At 34.9% G+C, this 14,289-nt stretch overlaps 1 protein-coding gene and 1 long non-coding RNA gene across 2 annotated transcripts in view; one reads left to right on the top strand and one right to left on the bottom strand.

Moving 5' to 3' along the window:
* The first annotated feature begins 2,425 nt into the window (after positions 1 to 2,425).
* The window catches only part of LOC131433009 (uncharacterized), a 65,763-nt gene continuing 53,899 nt past the window's right edge, over positions 2,426 to 14,289 (top strand). Inside the window, exon 1 of the mRNA XM_058599719.1 lies at positions 2,426 to 3,071. The gene's annotated coding sequence lies outside the window, so the exon portion shown is untranslated. The remainder of the gene's footprint in view (positions 3,072 to 14,289) is intronic.
* Positions 7,156 to 8,231, bottom strand: LOC131433011 (uncharacterized). The gene is made up of 3 exons (XR_009230009.1): positions 8,053 to 8,231; positions 7,786 to 7,996; positions 7,156 to 7,717 (listed from the first exon to the last, which is right to left on the bottom strand). It is a non-coding gene; the product is annotated as an uncharacterized LOC131433011 (long non-coding RNA).

The raw sequence follows: 14,289 nt of genomic DNA, 5'->3' as shown, positions 1-14,289 counted from the left end.
TTTTAAAATCTGTGCAGAAAACTCAAAATCTGTGAAACACAGATTAATCTGTGAACCTGCCAGTTTTTAAAAAAAATCGTGCGAACTCGTTTTGACATTACGAGTTACTGAGGGGTAGTTAAATTTACGATACAGTTTAAATAGACGAGTGGCAGGTCGTGTCGTCGCCTGTACTTTTTCTGCTCTTGTATTCTGGTAATGTAACGAAACATGAGAGAGAAATAAAATCGGCTCATCAAGGCTGCCAAACAAGCGGTAGCTTTATTGGATTTTATGTGATCTAGTCAAACTTGTAACCGAAAAAATCAAAACTTCTTGGCCACCCGGCCACATCGAGTCATTTTAAACATTTACGAGAGAGCATGAAGAGAAATGTAATACGCATAGCGAGCGACACGGTTTTACGCTAACAACTGGCATCTGCCCTCAAAGCTTCAAATCGTTTTATGGCACGTTTTTGTCTTGCTGTCTAGCAATAACCTACCTCTAGCATGCTAGGAGTAGAACTGAAACGCTAGCTTTAATTTCGCTTCTATTTATAGATTAGCGTGCTTCCAACAACTTCGCTTTTGCATCGATTGACCAATCAGAGCGATGCTCTCTCTTTGATACATCGCTTACTCCTTCCAAACCGTCGTCTATGGCAGGGAAATCCGGTATGCCAAAGATTTTTAGCAGCCAAATAGGACACTGCTCCCTACTAATCAAAATTTCAATCATATATAATTGAAAAAAATGTATCAAACATTTAAATCGAAACATAGAAATATTTCCTATCAAATGATGAAATAATATTAATAATTGATACAAAACAGCCTGAGCTGTAAGTGTTTAAAACCTGACCAAATTTCTATGTTTAGTTTTTCTTGAGTTTCTGATTTGCACCCCTAATAAAGATGTGTTCCACATCAAAATTACAGGAGTGAAAAAAAATTCCCTATGCTCGAACCAATTATGGAAATTACTTCTCCATGTTTCTTTCAATCTCTTAGGCAACATCACCATAATCGCCCACGGAAAACTGCTCCAGTCGATGACCAATGATTGGGGTGTTTCTCGCGGACCCATTGATACGTATAATCGTCATCTGGAAGACAATACAACCAATACAAAAATTAAAAAAAAAAATTCGCTGAGGAGGATGAGGAGGAGCGAAAGTTTTTACGTAATTCTTTAGAATTGGTTTCAAAAATTGTGACCGATTTTGACAAGGGGGAGGGGGGTGTTAAATTTATTGAAATTTAGCGTGACGTAATTCACGCATGACGCCTAAGCTAATAAGACCTGCATGCTGGAAGAATTTACTGGTTATTGTATTTTCAATTTTTTGTACATATTCATCTTGTAATTCCGAACCCAGAAGTCATAATAATATTCAGGAATTTTGTGAGGAATCACAAGACCTTAATTTGAATCTAAGTTTGTGAAAAGTTCCGGTTCAGCCATCTGCGAGAAAAGTAAGTGCATAACAATGTTACACACACAGACGACGAACTGAGTCGATTGTTTTATGACATTTGGGCATCTGGGCCGAGTTTCAAAAATCGGATTTCACAGTGATAACATACACTGTCTTTATAAGAAAGGTAAAATATTATTGTAGAATGACGCGGAAATCTGTCAATGCAGCCTGTATGGTTATTTTGTGGGTTTTGCTCCAAAAGTTCATACTTCTTAAATAAAATGACATTTAAATAAAAAAGTTTTAGCTTGAAAATATTTTCTTATACAAATCAACATTTGTTTTCAGATACGCAAGTTTGCGTTCATTTCAAATACCAAGTCTAAGAGTAGAAACACAATTTAATTTTTTTTGTGAGTTTGGTGCATTTTTATTAATATCTATTTTTGATCCTAACGTGATTCCAATTCGAAACATAGAGCGTGTTCAGAAGTTTTCTAGTTCTAGTTATATGATTTGAACCAATGAACCGTCAATACTTCCTCTCCAAAGAGTGAGGTGTCGTCGGTGAGGTGTTCAATAAGTGCATTTGAATATTCTCTAAATTTTTCATGTGTCGATTACAATAATAAAAGCTTTCAAAGCTTGATTTTTTTCAAAAAAATGCGGAAAAGCTATCACGATGAATGTATTGAAGCCGTATTGACAATACTTGGATAGCCAATAATATTATCTTGAGTATGAGCCGCTTATAATAGTTTCACTCAATAGAAATGTATACGAAATACCCAAAACTTGGTAAAGCAAATCCTCAGTGTAAATATGGCCTGTAGACTCATTAGTATGCGTGATGTTTACCTTTTAATTTATTTACTTCTCCGAAGTCCGTTCAAAGTAAAATGTAAACAAATATCTCTCAATTGCAAACCCTGCTCTCAACACTTTGGCTATCTTCTCTGAGTTTCGCCAAGTAACACTAGGCCTAGCAGTCACGAACCAAATTCATTTCATTCGTGAGGAAGTGTTCGACTAGAATGGGTCGTTGATGACGTATGCCAAAATCTTTTTCAAGTACAATATACATTTCAGTGTGAAGAATAAAAATGAACTAACCATAGTGATTTGCTTAGTACTGTGAAGTGCAATGTGAAAAAAGCTTTTGAAAACACTCAAAAACTGAGCACGTCGTCAAGTGAATAGCGGAAATCAAACCATTCCAGACGTCTACCGTTCGACAGATGCCTTGAAGGTGCGTTTCGATGCTTAATAATGGTGTGAGCGTGAGTGTATCAGGCGACTGGTGACTGTCTCGCCTATGAACGGGAGTGAAGAAGCTGCTTCAACTTTTCCTGGTATATTCAGTAACTTAGCATTTTGTGAGACAGATGACTAGTAGTTGAGTGAAAAAATCAATCAAATAAATCTTCATTAATTATGGTGTCAGGTTTCTCTTTCCTTCTTGTGGTCCAGTTTTATTCTACCGCGAGATCTTTGTGAAACGAAAAAGCTTCATGAAAAAGTGTTTGTAGCTCAAGACTAAATTGACATGTGTAAAAATAAATGTTTGTTTTATATAGTGCAAATACAAATTTTGAAATAGACCAAGGTGTATCGGTGATTATAATTGTTTGTAAACATACAGTTTTGAGATAATGAGAATTTAAAAATGGTGAGTGCATTAGACTGCTTTTCGAACTATGCTTAGAAACGTTCATATACCAATAGATACTAATTTCCATCAGCAAATCTCGTATTATTAAATATCAAACATGGTGGACAGACATCGATTTTCCATTAAATTCTTTTTCGCTAGGAAAAAAATGAAAAGAACATAAAATATTGTTCTTTAATGATATGCAATTTAAAACTTCCACCCCTTACGTACATACTCCCTGCAAGTCACTCTCCTGCTTTCAAACTCAACTCACCAAACCACTACGAATAGCACAGTGAATGATTTCTTTCAAATGGTCATAAAACTAGCAGCTGCTACGCATTTCCCATCTAGATCGAAAATAGACTAATTCGTGTTCCTTAATTAAAAAAAACTAAATGATGTTTTTTACAATAATCAAAAAACTTAATTATATGTGTGGGAAACAGTAAAAAACTCAAGCCAAAATGCCTCCGTTATCCTATCTCTAGCTCTTCGTACATGCTCAATGGAAAAATATTGTCACTTCTTACAACGTGTATACACAGTGTGCGTATTAATTCCTAAATCCAAAAAAGAGCATGGAAACGAGAGAAGAGCCATTTTTCGTTTTATGACACTCATATTTCTCTTGCTCGGTGGAACTGAAAGTGGATGTTCATGGTTAGCTCCACATCGTTTGACTGTCACGCGCAAAGGAAGAAAGCAGCCCGAAAGGAAAAAACGGGTGAAAATTTACGATTATTTGATCAGTGTCTTATTTTTTAATTTATGTAAATAATTTGTTATTGCATATTTCAAACATCTACCATCTCAGATTCGTATCCGATGCCGTGTGTAGTGTGAAAGGAGCAAAACTATCAAATTTTATCTCACTCTCCCTGTTTCGGTTGTGTATTAACATACCTATGTGTGTGTGTAAATGGATTTTATGTTTTTATTGCAAATAACCATGCGATAAGGAACAACAGGGTTCGTATCAGTTTTACATTTAGGACAAACACATTAATCAAGAAATTTCTAATCTAAACTACTGAACCAGCTGACGCTTAATTTAACTTTTTTATAACTTTTGAATAAAGTTCCTTAGTAATCTGCTAGTTTAGCATTTATGTCAACATTCTACGGAGGGGAATGCAGAATCACGGAACATTTGTTGTTGGAGTGAAACAGACGTCATAGAATTTCTGTTTACTTAAGCACGTTGGTACGAACTGAAACCTATCAACTCTGTGTTCAATAATTTTGGACGATTCATTATCAAATTTTATAAGTTTTTTTTGCGCGATATCAATTAAAATTAATAGAGCTTTATTTAAATGAACATGTATAACATTATGCACTTATTTTCATCTTACCCTTAAGGTCTATCTATTTGGATCTATTTGTTCAATTTTCTCGAAGATGGCAGAATCGATTTCAACAACCTTAGTCTCGTTTACAAGCAATAATTGGGTCATTACTCCTGCTTCATGGGCATATAGCGGACATCTGGTTTTCAAGATGTATCACATTTTTTTCTACCTGAGATTAATCAAATTTTCTCGAAGATAGCTTCACAAATTTGATTAAGTTTAGGTTTGTTTGAAAGTTACTATTAGGCAATTGATCACGTTTGAAGGTCAAATAGCGAACACTTTCGGTTCTGAAAATATAATGATATAAATAACGTAAGCGACAAACTTCACTTTTTTCTTTCCACTAAATTTTTGCGTTAACGGAAGATGATTAAACCGATTTAGCCAATCTTAGACTTGTTTGAAAGCCATTGTCAGGCCTTTGATAAAGATCGGAAGGTTCATGGCGAACACTTCCAGCTCCGGTGATATAATCGTATGACGAACATAATCGACAAACCGCACTCTTCTATTCACACAATTCCCAACATACTTGGGCTCGTTTGGAAACTGCCAAGATTTTGTTTTCGTCAGTTATCCTAATTAATGTAGAAATTATTGCAAAACGCCTAAATTTGTGCCAAACACTAGCTCCATGATATTTTTTACAATTAGTCTACAAAGCACTACTGCACCCTAACTAGTACATTTTTGTAGAATGTTGCTAGTTTATCAATATTATTCGTAAATTTTTTGTATGTAAAGTTACACTGCTCCAAAAAATATAATAAAGTGATGGATGAAACAAGATTACCATTACTATGGTAACCCATAAACAGGGCTAGCTGCCAGATTTTTCTGTAAAACTATAGATATTTTAATCCATTTCGCCACACAGGTTTTATACCATAGATAACATATGTTTTCATAAACATGAAAATAAGGATTTTTAAAATATTCCGTTCAGATTTCTACAGATTCATAGATAATGTGTTGGTTTTCCTTCTTCTAACATCGATTATATGATGGTACCTCTTGCCATATAACTATGATTGCTTACCAATAGAAAAGAACAGTTCTTTACACATTGTTCCCATGTTAATACTAAAAACTGCCTTTCTTAGAGTCATGTTATGTTTTGATGCAACAACTTTTTGCAGTAATTTTTATAAAGTTTTACATATTAACCCAAAATTGTAAGCGTAAGTTAATTTTCCTGTACAATCCACTCGCCACCGCTAAACTTGGGATTTTTGAAACTGCATTTGAAGAATATTACGATACTGCCAGATCATGCTGTTTAACAAGTTTGAACTATTATTTTTTTGTTATTTGAACGATTGGATTATATCCTTACGTTGAAGAAAGAGGGGCAAAGTTACTATGCGTTTTCGTCATTTTTTTGTAAATGTATTCAGCTTTTTGTATCGGTGCGTCGTTCGGAAATTTTCAATCACACGTCAGGTATCTCAATCCATGTTGAACAAAATAAGTTTCATAGTATTTTTTGCGCTTCAATAGCGTATTAAGCTTTTCGTTTCCGAGTATTATTGTGTTTGCTACGAGTTGGAAAGAAAACCGTTTTTACGGGGAAATGTGCGGTACTACACAGCGCTCATCGACAGTAACCTTACTTTGTCCGAGTGAATACAAACAGATTAATACGCAAAAATTAGTGCCGAATGTTGTATACCATTCGACTCAGTTCGACGAACTGAGCAAATGTCGGTGTGTATGTATGTGTGTATGTGACAAATAATTTAACCGATTTTCACAAATCATGATTCAAAATAAAGCTCTCAGTGTCTTAAAAGACACTGTTCAATTTCATCCAGATCCGACTTCGGTTCCGAAATTATAGGGCAATAAGAATCAAAACATTCAAACTGTCAAACAAAATTATGCAAAATCAGTACGCATCGGTACGTGCTGGTACGGAAGAAGAAGAAAACGAACCCGCCGCGCACAGTATGCTTTCTTCAATTTGGTGTAGCGTGCAGGGTTGCCACAATTAAATCTATATTAACTTGACATTGCTGTTTAAAAATCGAAAAAGTGATAGTAGTTTTTACCAAAGAAAGTTTTTGATTTTATTCAAGTTTGAAAAAAAATCTTGTCTGAACATAAGTAATATGAGAAAGGCACCATCACACCACTAGGTGGAATGAAACAGGTTTTTTACGATGCCACCGGATCAACTGTAACTTTTTGTAGAAATATTGTCTTCGTGTAGGTCATAGCTCATGGACTAAAAACTGAAACAGTACTAGTTAAAGTTATGTTCATGAAATAAGACGAAATGGCTCAATCTTCACGTTGCTTAGAAACCATTACAAAAAAGAATTCTTCAACCCTCAGTAATATAACAAATTGAGTTGCTGAAAGGTGTCCATGTATTGAGGAAGGGTACTGTACCGACTAAAAATAGGGAACCCTCTTGAACATCATCAAGAGGATAAACTTTGACGATGCTTTTAAGCAAACAAGTGCTAGAAACCTCCCCCTCTGGGTGCGCTATACGCAAGCCACTACACCATCAAGAGGACTCGTTTCTCGGAGTTGTTTCTAGGCATCATCACCAAGATCTGAAAGAGAAGGGTTAACCTAATAGCTTTTATCAGATTTCTGTTTGTGATTGGGCTTCAGATACCGTTCTCGTTTCCATGTTGCTACGAAAACTCTGACATTGTATGACAGAATATATATTTCTTCAGTTGGATAATATTCAGCAAATCGTTAAGATAAAAAAAACTCACTTTATTTCATAACATTAAAAACGTTTTTTGATTCGTTCTGCCATAAACATAAGATATTATGCTATGTTTATCTTTTCTCAGTAAAACATGCCACATATCAAAAATAAATAATAGTTCTGCTTTCGAAGGAAATATAAAGAATTTATCTTATTTACATTCACAGTACAAACCCTCTGATGACCAATTTATTGCCTGAAAGCTGTATTACTATGCAGCTATATTTTTCATGTCTGACAGTAGAAGCAAAACCTGGCTCAAATATGCCTGCTACAATTTTGCGTTACCAATATATACAGGATCGAAATCAGCGCACATTTATCAATATCTCCCCACCATTCTTCAGCGTTTTGAAGTGCGAAAAACGAAACCAACAGCAAACAATATTTGTGTACCGATACAGGGTTACGTGTTACGGACGTACTGCGCAAACTCTACGATTTTCTAGTAGGCAGCAGGATTTGACAGTTATTAATTGCTGAAAAAAGCCCTAATGGGGGGAGGACTAAATTGAATTGTATGGACAGAAATTGAATATTTTCCAGTGACGTCGAACGATGATATTCAGAGACTACAATATATGCAAACTATTGTTATTTTAACTATAACCATATGTATGTATTGTATTATAACTGTTACCTATCCTTTTGTCGGTTCAGTTGCATTTCGAATTTATTCCGTTGTTCGTAACATGTTTCATGGAACCTGAAAATTTAAACCCCACATGTTATTTCTCCATTTTATCACAAGTTGTTTTATATTCAGGTACATATAATAAAACTTGCATGAAGCACATTTTATTGAGCACCTCTCGTAACGGCCATAGCACTGCCATTAATCCCTGGGAGAGCTGAAATTAATGAATTCAATTAAAATTAACGATTTCCTATAACGCGCTACACATACATTTCTACTTTTCCTCTACAGCGCAACGTGCCGACTACGACGACATTGATGCGAGGACGGTAGTTCGACGTCGTGCAGTAGACGGATGGTAACCACCTGCATCTGATCGTCGGAGCCGGCACTCTTGTAAACTTATACAGTCACATGGAAATTTTATGTCTTCTGAATTCGGCTTTTTCTTCACTTTCACAATTTCAGATAAAATTGTGTGAAATAAACACAAATGATATATGGACCAAATAGCTTAATATGAATAATGACTGTTCAGTCACATGTTACGAAGCTGCTTCTATCTTTAGTATTTCAAATGTTTGTGATGATAATATTATGAATCAATTTTCCATTATTTATAACACCGAGTACCCATCATTCTTTGAGTTACATTGGTTACATATCAGGTACCCACCGACACAACTGTGTGGTTTGAATACACTGATATGAAAGAAAATAAAAAATCACCCTTACTTATTAAAAACCAGAGTGACATTTCAAAACAATATTTAGACATGAATGCGTCTGATTAAATGTTGAAACTTTCGTACAGAACAAGTGAAACAATCCTTCAAACTAATAAGGTTTCATTTAGATGAGTTTAGGTAAAGAAAAGTTAATAAAAGTCTTAAGTCCCAATTTACTTCTATCGAATTTACCACATACAGCTTGACTAAAAAATCTGAAGTCACCTGTACGAACAATTTCATAGCGGACGGAACCACGAACGTACAGAGCCTGACCCGAAAATGGCTCTCTACCAAATGTATGGCAACGCAGGTTACCTAATCGTTACGGACCGGCTGTTGGCACCACTAACATAAAGTGTTTCTAAAAACACCACACACAGACGCTCACTAACTCTGGTCCAGGAAAAACATTCTGAAATGTTTTTCTTCCATTTTCGTTTCCATCAAGGAGGATGACTGTGTACATATTGTGTTGTATCACCGTCGCGGTGCAGAATGCTTCCAAATTGGAAATTTAATGCGAGCCAAGAGGTATAACGAGTAGAATAAATTCACCAATACATCGAAACGTAAATTGGATTCAGAAACGGCTCTTGTGATCCATCGACAAGGTTCTTTGGCCATTATGAAAGGAAATAAGAGAGAATTACACTCACTGTGGCGCAGCAATGTGTGCGTGAGTGAGAGACTACGAATATTTAATACCGAAATGCGAGCATAAAAAGTGCATGTTTGGACAGAGGAGGCAGTGGATGAGAGTGAGAGACAACGAGATCCGGGAGGTGCAGGATCATAAAACATGTGTTTAATGCGACGGCTTAAAACCGAAGAAGCACATGCAACATGAACCAACTGGGGTTCACAACGAAACGCGCCTGGCCAGACGTGAGATAAAGGAGGAAGGTACAAACTAAATAAGGCTCGTTTGTTATTATATGCGGATTCCGCACGTACGTTGCTTCTCCTGCTGTATAGAATCAGCAATATTGTACAGTGAAGACAGTAAGAGACATGAGATCCAAACATTTGATTAAAAGCTGAAAGCACTCGGCGGCTTTATTTTTGTGGGGATTCCAACTACTATGGATTATCGTTTCTTGTTACTTGTATAGATGTTAGTAGAGAAACGGGACGAATTTTTCAATGTTTCTAGTGAAACAACTGACATGCTTTTTCGATGCACAATTATTACATAATTTATGTGACTTCTTATGATGTAAAAACGAGGTAACATCATTTTGGAAAAATATAATTTAACTATTCTTGATTAGAAAAGTTCAAAAATTAATTTTTCTATCGAGTCCGTATGTCGAATTTAGATTACAAATTGTCTGTATGGATGTGTGTGTCAAATAATTCCGCGCTTGATGTGTAATATTCATATGAATTACGAATCAGGTTAGTTCGTTTTCTTTATTTAAGAGACTCTCAGTCAAAGGCTGGTTCGTCTCTGCACGAGTTAGGTAAATTTTCACGTCGAATCGTATAATTATTTAGATTACTAAGTTTTACTAGAAGTTATTCAGAACAACGAATTACAAAACATGCGAGCTTTCAAACCCGACATGCATTCAAAACAAATTCTGCAGAATAAGTTCGAGTTTATCTGAAATTTCGCCTTTCAATAATAATTTGGAAAATTGGATAAGTTTATTCTGTCAATGTTGTGTTTGCATGAAAAATACGTTCAATGAATATTTCTGAAAGGAATTATAAAACTATTCCTAAAAATCTGAAAATGAGCTTGAGCTTACGCGACCACCCCTGGTTGATTCTCCGTTACTGATCGGGATAAGTGGAAATTGTATAGATAATTTCTAGATGATCAGTCCTGTTAGCGTCTAGTATTACTAGCATTATAAAAGTTAGTTACCTTAGAAAATGAACGATTTCTTGTAATACTCATTTATTGTATTGTTGTTATTTCAACACAAAACCAAACGGTGCATAAATTTGTATCGTGTTTTCCTTTATTTATAGAAAGGTAGTAGAATTGCTGGAAAACCGACTTTCCAACGAAGCCTCGGAGACAATTAGAGTTATATACCATTCGAATCAGTTCGACGAGAACAGAAAATGTCTGTGTGTGTATGTGTCAACCGATTTTAATCAGCTTAGGCTCTTTGGAAAGCTACTATTGGGCATCAAGTTCAAAGATCAAATGGCTGGCACTTCTGGCTCCGAACATATATTGGTATAAGTTACGTAAACGAATAACCGCACATTTTTCATCGGTTGAATTTGATCGAAGATGACTTAACAAATTTCGACAAACATAGGCTTATTTGAAGGCTAACAATGTCAATAAAATTTGGAAGGGGGTGTTTTTCAATCCAACAAATTTTTTCGGAGATAAAAGAATCGATTTCGATAGACTTATGTCGTTTTCGCTTGAGAAAACGGAAACTGACCCAGGGTAGTTTCATCAAACAAACACTTTTCACGAAACTGTGTTGATTTCGCACTTAGCAACGGGGGTTTGAGCAAACCTTATATAACAACCAGGTTCGAAACTGACTCGATTTTCAGTTCAACAACGTTAAAACTAGGTTCGAAACTAGCTTCAAACAAACGGGTTTGAAGCAGTTAGGGTGGAAACTGGGTTAGGTTTGGTCAAGCGAAAACGACATTAGACTCGTTTGAAAGCTAATATTAAGTTATTTGATAAGCTCACAATACTAATGGTCGAGGATGAAATTTTATAAATGTTCTAATGAGACTATTTAAATGGCAAGAGAAAGGCATTATCACGCCACTAGGTGGATTAAAAAGGGTTTTATACGTAATTTTTGCTCACGATATAACGCCACCGAGTCCACCGTGCATTTCTCACATCACTAGCATACGAGACAGCAGCCCGTAAGCAATACAGAAAATGATGAAAAATTTATGAAATTCACTTGAAACATCTACAAATTTCTGTTATTTCGGTTAAAGGTTCATAATTTTGAGTTGCCTTTTTTGATTTTTTGTGAAATTTCGCTTCAAACCCTAATTTTCAATTCTAAAATCATTCCCGTGAAACGGAACAGTGACCGTTTATGCATTTCAAAAACCACTTACGGCTCGGCAAAGCAAAATTTTCAGATTCGAAGAATACTTAGTTGTGATACATTTTATTGCGAAATCTTAAGTTTTTTAGAATTGATCGAAAACGGACGCGCGCAAATACAAGCAATAACATGGAAGAAAAAAAATACAATGTAAAACTATTTTCAGAATCTAGATGCAAATAGAATCATTTTGTAGTAAATTATGGGAAAATATTTTTGAAAAAACTGTTTGTTGAACAAAGAGATAATTAGGTAAAATGAAGCGACTAGATGTAAAACGTTACGAAAATCTGATAACTGAAAGAAAGAAAAAACTCTTGTTGTTTCCTTTTACGACACGGAAACAAAAAACCCAGTAAATCTATTTTTGGTTAAGTTTCCTACTGCTGGTTTCCGCACGACATTAAGGTTGGTCTTTTCTGGAGCAAGATCAAACTTCTAGTGGACTTCAGTCCCTTTTTCCTAAAAATCTGAAAATAAGAGCATAAATTAAAGACTATTGGTTTATGGTTGGGTTTCTCATGTTTGTAGAAAATTTGTTCCTGTGTGTGTGTGTGTTTGACCTATCTTAAGACCCACTGTCTGGCATCGGTTTACAGAAAAAGATGTGTTCCCATGTGTTTTGTTTATACAAGAAAATAAATTTAGTTCAGGACCCAGGGAGGTGTCAAATCAATTGAGTTTCGATGACCCATTTAGTATACAGAGCAAATCGTGTTTCGAAGTCACTGTTCCATCGATCAGTCCCGCTTCAATGCAATGTTTTCATCAAATGGATTCAAACATTACATAAAGGCTTTCGATCCCTTGTAAATGGCAATCAATCGGTGCGTATTTAGTTTTTTTTTCATTTTTTTTATACATTAACATTTTCCGATCTTACCAATTCTCCAGTTTGCATCCGGAACCAGTCAATAACTTTTAACGTCGATTTATTTAAAGATAAGATGAAAAATGCTAATCCAGGAATAAGGCAAGGAATATAACAAACGGTTTTTATCAAAACAAGTGTAAATTAAAGGCAATTTGAATTCACATTAAGGTGTTTAAATACACTTCTGCAATGAATGAATGATTTTTAATACTTGTTGCGTTTCAAACGAGCGATTACATACAAACCCTCTCATTCTACTACTAACGCAGAAGGCAATAGAACCCAGTCGGCGCCATTCTATTGACCTAATGTCATCATAGACTCACGGGGAGGCATGAGATAGAGACTTGTAAGCACTTAGTTATCTCACCCTTTGACGACCAGTTTGACCGTAAAAGTTTTATGATGATTTTCTTCTTTAGGTAGAACCAGGTAGAGTTTAGGAATCTGTACTAATACAACTTCACCTCCTATTAAGGGAACAGCATTGAATACCGCACAATGACCCTTTTCAATTTTTACGTATCAAACCAAGTATGTCTATGATCAATCAGTGGATCAATGCTAAGCAGGAATAATTCTGACGAATGTCAAATGACTTACCCCATATTGTATATCTTCGTCAGATTTGGCTGGACCGATTTGCAACCGTGCAGGTTAAAACACGATTACTCCTGCTATTATCAAATTTTATCTGGATCTTACTTTTCGATACGAAGTAACCGGGTTGATTAATGTTATCATATCATAAAATCAGAGATAGTTGGATTATTTTTCACAAACTTAGGTTTCAATGCACACGGCTACAGAAATCTAAGATTTCAAAATTCAAATTTCGTGAGAACTTTTTCTAATCAATACTAAAGTTCTCGCACCAAATCGAAGGAAATTTACAACGATAACAACTAAATGACATTTGTAATTTACAGTTTTACAGTTTCCATTGAATAAGTCTGATAGTTTAATTATTTAGGATGTGGAATCGAAAGTGATTTAAACAGATCTGATAAAGCTTTTATTTTTTTTATTGAAAAACACTGTACAATACTGTTTTGTATAGAATATAGTTCGAGACAAACTCCAAATGATGCGATGAAACAGTTATTGGGAAATAGTTTGGTAACATCTGAGTTTAAAATTCCATACATTAGAACGTTAACGTTTTTTTATTGAGGAAACAGATTCCTTAAACAGATAGTTGGTGACTTAGTTGAATAGATTGCTTTGTGCAACTTTTTTTGTTTGTCTATTTCAATAGTATTATTGTTATAAAATAAAAACGAAACTTGTTGATAAATTCTCCTAATTTTCAGATCTTGTTAGTTGGTGGCAAAATAAGCTCACTTGGTTATACCGGTCCCCAGTTTTTGGTTCCAGAAATAATGTTCGAACACTCCAAAATGGGCCTTGAATCGATTTCTCAGAGATGTGTAAACTAATTCCAACAAACTTTAATTCAATTGAATGATCAAAAATTCTAAAAATGAAACTAGTATCCAATAATGAGAAAGCATAAGTGGATTAAACGGAATTTTCATCTAGATGCCACTAGATGAAAAAAAAAAATTGTTACAAAAAACAGTTACAAAAGTTAAAAATCGAGAGTGGAGGATGCCTATAAGTTTATTTAACCGACGATTCAAAATTTTGTTTAAATATTCAGTGACTTGTTTCTTGTTGCTTGTATACTTTCTATACAATAACATACAGAACGTATTTTGTATACACTTTGACAAGAATATGAATTTATATCTGCGATTAACAACGCAAAAGCATTATTTCCAAAAGCTTGATTCTTTCTTTCCTAAATTTTTCAACACTTCAGCATTAGCAAATCATGAAAGTTATT

Source organism: Malaya genurostris, chromosome 2 (assembly GCF_030247185.1).
Source record: "Malaya genurostris strain Urasoe2022 chromosome 2, Malgen_1.1, whole genome shotgun sequence".
Lineage (NCBI taxonomy): Eukaryota > Metazoa > Arthropoda > Insecta > Diptera > Culicidae > Malaya > Malaya genurostris.
This window is presented reverse-complemented; position numbering and strand designations above follow the sequence as displayed.